The 9,428-nt window shown below is 38.8% G+C and overlaps 1 pseudogene; it reads right to left on the bottom strand.

The window, feature by feature from the left end:
• Positions 1 to 1,185: 1,185 nt before the first annotated feature.
• On the bottom strand, positions 1,186 to 1,596 carry LOC127212265 (40S ribosomal protein S17-like; annotated as a pseudogene).
• Positions 1,597 to 9,428: the final 7,832 nt, after the last annotated feature.

Raw genomic sequence — 9,428 nt, 5'->3', positions numbered from 1 at the left:
GAAGCAAACAAAAACTCTTTCCTCTCCTACTTGCTTTTTGGTCATAGTGTTTTGTCATAGTAATAGAAACCCTAATTAGACAATCCTTAATATTGGTCCATACATCTTCAATGTCTTCTTTACTATAAAACCTTGACAAACAAGAATAAACAAGAAAAAATTGTACTGTGGTAGTAATCTTCGATATTGAACAGGAGGCCTATGTTTGAGAGCATATAGGATGCTTCTCTAGACTAAATTTGGTGCTGATATGGGGGAAAGAGTTTATTTATACATATAAAGACATGTATGTTTGTGTGTGTGTGTGTTTGTATTGGTGTAATGTATGTGTGCACTATATGTACATATGTGTAATTTCAAAGTGCTTTAGAGACCTTAGATCATATTCATTATTTTACAATCACCATTTTCATAAAATTATTACATGTAGTTAAAGTGGTATGGATCATAGAAGAAACATTTACCACTGAAAGACTGTATGTGACCAGCTTTGTTTCTTTGTGGGAGGCTTCCAAGCTGAACTTTAAAAAAACATTAATCAATTAAAGGGTTCTAACTGTGGCTGAAACTGAATGTTTTGACATGAAACGGAAACTTAAAGATTATATAGGACATATGGCTCATTGTATAGCTAAGAAGAATGAAATAAAAAAAAGGGGGGGTTATATGCATTACCCAAAATTACAGAGTCAGTTAGTGACAAAATTCTGAGTAGTCCCAGTACTCGTGTTGTGCAGTGCAATATTCTTTCCAGAAGACGTGAGACTAGTTGCTTTCTAAAACATGAATGAAATACTGCAGTTCCAAGGAGCCTTAGAACAACCTGCACAATAAACGTCAGACAAATCAGGCCTCAGTTCTCCCACAATTTTGTTGCTTGTTCCCAACAGCTCTATCTCTGAGTATAGACAATTTCTATATGATATCCATGGCAGATCTGAAAATATGCATGTTAAATATTCAGATTTTAAACAATCGAGGAAAGTGATAGCATATTTGGTTTTATGTGTTTGCTCTGAGACGGGGTCTAACTATGTATTCCAGGCTGACCTGAGACTCAAGACAATCTTCCTGCCCTGATATCTTAAGCTTTGTGGTTACAAGCATATATCATTGTACCCAGACTCTACAAGGGTCTTTTTTTAAACTTGTTTTCAGGTTTGTTGAAAATATGACAGAACAGATTTAAACAGCTCTATGTGCTGTTCTGAAATCCATCCCAACTATAGGCTGAGTGACCTGCAGGTTGGAAAGACTGCCAAAGTCCAGAAGCTTCAGCATTTCCTCGGTGTCAGGATCTACCTCAAGGATCTCCTGGTCTAGGGCTGAGACCTCAGGAACATTAATTGTTTCTTCTCTCTATCTCTCTTCTTCCTGGAACTTGATAGAGACACCTCTCACAGGACCTCTCTGAATCGGCTTCATCAGATGCGTGACATAGCCGGCTATCTTGTTGAGGAGTTTCTTGCTGGGGATAATAGCGATCTCCTCACACACATGCTTGTTGGTATGGAAGTCATTACCCAGACACGTATACTACTTCTTGATGATGACCTGGCCCACCTTCTTCACGGTCTTGGTGCAAACGTGGCCCATGTTGGCGGGTCTCAGTAAAAGAGTCTAAAAGGGTCTTAATAAATTAGAATTTCATCTCAGATTGATAGTCAGAAATATGCTAATCATTTCATTTTATTCCCCAGGTTTAGAGAGGAGAAAAAGAGTCTGTGGTAAAATAAAGTGGCCCTTCCAGTGCTAGTTCTCAAGACTGGAACATGACTATGCCAGATCTACTGCTGTTAATAAAGCTGAGCATCTTCAGGATTGTATCTAGGACACAGAATCATGCAAATTTACTTAAGACAAGGTTCCTATGAGAGAACTTTTTTTAGATTTTTAATATATTTTATTAATTCATTCATATTACATCTCAATTGTTATCCCATCCCTTGTATCCTCCCATTCCTCCTTCCCTCCCATTTCCCCCTTACTCCCCTCCCCTATGACTGTGACTGAGGGAGTCCTCCTCCACCTTTATATGCTCATAAGGTATCAAGTCTCTTCTTGGTAACCTGCTATCCTTCTGAGTGCCACCAGGCCTCCCCATCCAGGGGACATGGTCAAATATGGGGCACCATAGTTTGTGTGAAAGTCAGTGCCCACTCTCCACTCAACTGTGGAGAATGTCCTGCCCATTGGCTAGATCTAGGTACTATGAGAGAATTTTAAGGGAAGGTAATAAATGACATGAGTGACCCTTGTCTTCAGAGTCATCAATTCCTTTATCATCATCCCCCTCAAAACTCTGTGTCTTTCCTTTGGCCCTGTTAAAGCATGCTATTAGGAAAGACTGATTTTTACAAGTCCCTTCATTCTCATTCTACATAGTCCAACTGTTTGGTTGCATTTGTATTCATCCTGTCAGATTAGATGTAAAACAGTGAAGGCATCTTATGGGTTGAATTACACCACCATGCCTGTATAATTCAGATGTGGCCAACAAAGACTTAGACACTTGAAACTGCAGGATATGTACAGGTCTGTAGGAAATAGGATGGTGCATACCATACCATACATGTAGTCTTATGATGGGGCTTGTCGATCTGTAGTTCAGCATCTGGCTACCTGTGTGTGATTTGGATTGACTATTCAGTGCTACAAAACATAATAGATAGATAGACAATAGATAGATGGAAATGCAATTAGAGAAGAATAAGAAAAAAAGAGAGAGTTAGACAAGGACAAAGAAAGAGAGGAAGAAGGAAGGAGGTTTGTTAATATAGAGAAAATGGAGTCAACCTAGCCCAGTGAAATTACAGGGGAGCCTTTGCACAGACCCTGGTGCAGAGAGCCTGAGGACTTAAATTAGACCGTTGCCACATCCTATGTATTCAGAACATTCCAGGGAGTGTGTGGTGACAATCTCAACTGCATGATCAGTGAAACGGCTGGTGACGCATGCCTCTCAGACATCTGTGGTCAGTTTCTGTCAGTTACTGCTACTAATTTTTATTCAAATTCACCTCTTAGAAATATTAAGCATTTATGTATTCGGAAAAGAGTGGGAGTCCAAGACTTCACAACGAAGAACACATTACATTCTGAGGGGAAATACGTTTCGAAGGAAATCTTTTAAAAGTTTATAATGCTTTTAATATCTTCAGTAATTTGTTTTTGTTGTTTTGATGTTTTGTGCTTTGAGACAGAGTGTCACTATATGACTCTGACTGGCCTGAGACTCTCTCAGCAGACCAAACAGGCAGTGTACTCACGGATATAGACCTGTTTCTGCTTTTCAAGTGCTGGGATTAAAAGTGTGTGATAGAGTGCCCAGATTTTGTAACTTATTTTAATAAAACTTTCATATCTATGTCAAGTGGGTAATTTATCCAATCCAAAAATCATAGAAGTTCAATATTTATTTTCCAGTAAAGCCAGAAAGATTCTGCCATAGCTCCAAACGAGAATATTTGACTATACCTTAATTTCCCTTTTATTCTGTATCATTAAAGCCATGAAGCAAAAGACAATCTATTTTCTTGATAGTTTCATGCCTTTTACTTCACAAGGGAGAGAGATTAAGCCTAGAACTACTTCCTAGCACCCCCACACCAGTTTCCTTTGGGAGTGGGCTATCCAGGCACTATCTGTTGCTGTGCTCATTTAAATATGCCAGCCGAGGTATAAGAAAACCTAACTTCCATGTTAAAATCCACATCTGCTCATGCTAGAATGAAAACCCATCTGAGAATCAGTGAAGCACATGGAAGGGGTCTAATTAAATCCCCATGCCATTTCCTTTAAAACTGTCAAATTGAAATTGTAATCGTGTATTCATTCACCCCCAATGGTGTCGTGGTAATTTTAGAAGTGGGAATATTTAAGCAATGAGACCCAACAGTGTGTATTTTGCTAGGATATCAACAATGGTGGATATTTCCTGGGTAGTCAGCCGGCAGTCTGGAAACAAAACCTCTCTCCTGAATTGTGAACCACAAAGGCTTTTCCAAGTATACACCCACATTAATAAAAACCACAGAATCCTGTGTGGAGAGTAAGAATTCACAGGGAATGTACTTATTAAGCAATAACAAAATAATCCTAAACTAATGAAAATGACACAGAGATTGGCACATGAAGTCAAAAGTGATGGTGCATGCAACCAATCAAAACTCAAACTGAAGATTCCTGGCATTGAAGTCACAATAGCACTCCAAAAACCTTATTTTTCTGCTATCCTTCCCCATCTCATTTTGTTCTTGCCTTAAATGGTTCTCAGCTAAAATCTAATAGAGTAAGTATAGAAGGCGTATTGCCTTGTTAGTTGATTTTGAACTGTTGTCTCATTTAGAGGGTGGCACATGTGTGAGGATGAGGCGATTTGGGATGTGAATTGAGGTAGCTGCCTGTTCCTTTCACACACACACAATGCATAGAATTCAGCCCCGTAACTGTCTTAGATAACAAACAACATACAATAGCAATTATACGATGCAGGTAAGTCACTGGTTCTATATGGTCCCACCTTTATTTAGCATAGGAGAGCACTGTTCTAGTTTGTAAGGGAAAATCTTTATCTTCTTGATTCTGGCATACAGTATAGTTGACACAACCTAAAGGCAAAGACAAAAAGTACTTCTGCTGAATTGTTAAGCCTCTTCCCTTGAAACACTCGCTGACTGAAGGACTGAATCGAACCTAGAATATAAGCAGAGGATGGTGGCATCCTAAGCACCTACATGTATGCTTTTACTCACTTCCTGTCATTTTAAACACTCCTACCCTGCCCTCTTCTATAGGAATAGGAGTCTGTCTGTTCTACAGCTATACACCAGGCAGGAAAGGTCATTGTAATGGAGCATCAACAGAAAACAATGCACACAGGGAATGGGCTTTGAGCTACTGTCTGCCCATCTCTATGCTAGTCCCCACTCCACACAAGTGCCTCTCAACAAGCTCTCCTCAGTCAAGCTAGGCTGTCCTTCAAGGTCACCGTGTGAAAACGCAGCAACAACAGAGTCAACTGAGGAAGGTTCCATTGTCCTGTGCATCTAGGGTGACCTTCAGGGAAGAATCAAGAAAAGTAAAGTTGACAATGGGGGAAAAAAAGTAAAACTTAATAGCACTTCTGTGTAAAGCTATATTTTAAAAAATGGAGTAGACTAAGGGTTCATGCAAACCAGAGGAGTAGCTAGGCAACGTGAAGACATCCTTCCTAGATTCCTCTCTGCTTTGCTTACCCCTATTCCTCTTTTTGCCTGGGGATAGGAGCTGGGATGTATGAGCACTCAGGAGAATGGAAACAGACCTCACTTTCATTGAATCAGTTTTTCTCTTCTCATCCTTCTCTCATGGAAAATGAAGACCACTCATACTAGGAGACAAGAGACTAGATGGTAAGACACGTTACATCTTATCCCCTACTCTAGCAAGCGCCCCATATCAAGTAGCAGAATTTGAAGACAACCTAATAAAGCGTGAAACTCCTTAATAATCTGTAAGAACTGAAAACAACTAAGGCACCAGCCAAGGACAACACAGGAGGTAAACTTTAAACCCCTTCCCAGATCTAGCCAATGGTCAGAATATTCTCCACAGTTGAGTGGAGAGTGTGATATGACTTTCTCACGTACTATGGTGCCTCACATTTAACCATGTCCCCTGGAGGGAGAGACCTGGTGGCACTCAGAGGAAGGACAGCAAGTAGCCAAGAAGAGACTTGATACCCTATGAGAATATATAGGGGGAGCTAATCCCCCTCAGGAACAGTCATAGGGGAGGGGAGTAAGGGGAAAATGGGGGGGGGGGGAAGGAATGGGAGGATACAAGGGATGGGATAAACATTGAGATGTAACAAGAATAAATTAATAAAAAAAAAAAAAGAAAACAACTGAAATAGTAGGAAAATCATAAACTGCATCTCTTCACAAAAAAATCCCAGCTCCTAAATCAGAGTTCATCACAGGGAGAAAATATACAAGGCTACAACAAAAGGCCAATGTTAAACTCCTGTAAAAATTTAAAAAGGGAAAAAGCATAAATACTATGGGATGTTTCAAGCTAAGGTCAATTAACATTGAAATTTTAAAAACTATTCTTTGGGCTCCTATTTTCCATGGACTATTTTTGTCTATTTAACAAAGCACATTGTTTTAATATGCATATACCAAGAGTGATAAATTTCTAAAATCTTGCAATAATTACACAGCCATTATTGTCAGTGCTCATTGAAGTAACTGAAGAATTTCCCAACATTTATCAATTATGTCAAACACATGACCCAAAATTAAAATGATTGTCTTACAGCTCTTTAGTTTCAAAAGGTAACTGATCTGAATTTCACAGAGGTAAAAGTATTATCATGCAATCAAACATTCAACATAGTCTGTGTTTTTTATTTTACTTTTTGGAGTGTTATGCATGAAACCAAAGGCCGCATGAGCACTAGGTATGTACAGTCTACTGACTTGATTATTATAGAACATTCTTTTCATTTTATATATAATATCATAACATCTACAGTGAAAGATGTCTGTCTCCATTAAAATAAATGAGCTGGTTAGCAACAAATTGGGTTAAGAGGCAATAATTTTATAACATTATGATTACATATATATGTATTTGGAACATTTGTAAGGATAAAGTATTATTATCTGCCTAAAATATATAATTCTGCTACAGTATAGTGTGTTAGTAGTGGAAAATAACTATCTATTAACTTGGTCTTTGTCCAGGTAAAAGATATATATAAGACATGCAGGTCTAGACATTTCAGATCACATCTTGCTTATCTTGAGAGAACAAAACAAAAAGAAAAACTTGTTGAAATTGCCACTGTTTTAATTAGGAATGTAGTATTATGAAATACTTATTATTTGCTGTTATTCCCCTCTATTTGTGGAAAAATCCTTTCTCGTTGTCCATCATCTAATGCTGTTGGTGCTCAGATGGTGAAATAAAAGCATAGCTTCCTCAGCAATTGTTCAAGATTAAACTTTACAGGCAGAACAATGGCTTAACAAGGAAATAGTGATCCAAATTTACCCTGGTGAAAAACTTACTGTGAAAGTCTGAATTCATGTAAGTCATCCTGCTTACTGTGGGTTTTGTCACATCTGTGGTATCCTTGGCACAGGCCTGCTGAGATCACAAAGGTGGATAATATGAAAAATAATGTCTGCCTGGAGTCAGGTAAAGTCAAGTGCAAGAAAATAAACCCGACTGCAGATCTGGTGTCACAGAATTCAAATGTTTAAGGAGGACCAGCAGTTTCAGCTGCAATCCTGGCTGCTGGTTATCTGCAAGAGGCTCCATAACTGTTGGAGGCAGTTCAGACTCAGTAGAGGGAAGAGTTGATGGGGGTACTTCAGAGAAGTGATCCTCTAGGTGAGTCTCCATACCAGCAGTGGTCTAGGGTTTGCCATCGAAAGAGCATGCTATGATTATAGATATCTACAGCTCAGATTATTAAGACACAAACCTGTCCGAGTAGGTAACAAATTCAGGGTGCTAAGGCTGCTGCTAAATCCCTGTGCTGCAGCGGGTGTAACTCACATGTCTCTTTCGGTTTTAGCTTTCACGGGCTCTAACTGTTACATAGAAATGTGACTGCAGACTGAAGGTTTGCAATAACACATGTGAGAAAGGCTGAAGAACTGGGAAACATACTTTCTGGTCTCATTTATCTCATGTATGTGCATACCCAAACATGCAGCCACAGTCATGTAATATTTATTAGTCTATTATGAATGATTTTCTCCAATTTAGGTTTTTTAATTGGCCCAAAATTTATTTCTATCAAGCCTTAAAATATGAGAAATCAGGCCAGCCAAGTGGTTTGTGCCTGTCCTGTCAGCTTTGGAAGCTTGAGGCAGAAAACAAAAATCTGCAATTTCAACTCCAGCTTGGATACAGTGAGTTCCAAGCCAGTGTGGGCTGCAGTTGGGACACTTTCTGAAAAATATAAAAAAAAAAAAAAATAGTAGCTTATACTTTTTAAAAAGTTATTTTTCTTTCTAACACTTGACATTAAGTATATTATCTTAAATGTTCAAAATGAATATCTTACTTAGAAGATTTTGTGTGTGTGTGTGTGTGTGTGTGTGTGTGTGTAATGAAAGTTAGTGAGAAAATCAAATTATGGACTAACCAGAGAGAATATACACACTTCCAAATCTGACTTCCTAATTTTAAAGCCTTTTAGTAAATATAAATGCAAATTCTGATTTAGTAAATGTAAACTCTGAACTCTTCCAGTGGTAATGTTTCTTAAACACAAATATAAAAAGATTTGTGTATATTTCCCATTGTTTCCCTGACTCAGGAAATAGATTGGGAGAACAGTGATGCTGCCTTTCAGGTGAATGAAGGAAGTCAGTGTGCATGACATCTGTTTCCCTTGGGGGTTGTATTTGTGCTCCTTATTACCTTAACAGGAGTGTGTTCTAGGTGTCAAGGAAAAGAAAAAAACCATAATTCCTAACATCGTCTCAGAAGGAGCAGTAATTCAGAGGTTAATCTTTCAACAAGGAAAGCATTCAAGTAATAATGTTTCCAATTGCCTGACTTTTCAAAGATTTTGTACATATATATATACATATATGTATGTATGTATATATATAATTTCATAAAACTTCCAAAATATAAGTCTACATCATTATTACAGAGTTATCCAAAGTCAAAAATAACATAGTTTTAAAAGTCAACAGCTAAAAAAAAAATTAGTATCCTTAACGCGTTCAAATCCTCCATTAAAGATGTTTGAGGTATTAGTCCTCTGGAAAACTATTTGGCTTCCAGAATCACTAAGCATTTATGATGGATGCCCTGGGACTTTGCACCACTGACACAAACAATTCCAGGATGCCTTGAGACTTTGCACACACTGACGCAAACAGCACCACACCACAAGGTAGGGCGCCGCGGTTCCACCTCAGCCGCCCCACCCCCCACCCCGTCTAGACATCCTGTATTCAGTCCAGAAACCCAGCCCGAGATGCCATCCACAGTGAAGACGTTTCTCACCACATCAACAAAGACAATCTAGACAATCTCTTCCAGGCTCACCAGGAGCTAACCTACTGCAGATAGTCCCTCATAGCTATACACAACGGTTTGTATCCTAGGCTCTAGATCTGTCAACTAAACATGCTGTAACAGCTATTGCAGCATCTTTTAAATGATAACGCAGATTATGAACATTATCCATGCAGCAAGACGATATGATGAGTGCCAGTGGTTGATGGTACATGATTGAATCCCAGCACTCGGGAGGCAAAGGTAAGCAGAGCTCTGTGGGTTCAAGACCAGCCTGGCCTACAGAACTAGTGAAACTAGCCAGAATAGCCAGGGATACAGGGAGAGAGAAACACTATCAGAAAGAAAGAAAGACAGACAGACAGGAAGAAAGAGAGAAAGAAAGAAAGAAAGAA

This window comes from Acomys russatus, chromosome 30 (assembly GCF_903995435.1).
Source record: "Acomys russatus chromosome 30, mAcoRus1.1, whole genome shotgun sequence".
Lineage (NCBI taxonomy): Eukaryota > Metazoa > Chordata > Mammalia > Rodentia > Muridae > Acomys > Acomys russatus.
Note: the sequence above shows the minus strand (reverse complement) of the source record. Positions and strands in the feature narration are given on the sequence as shown.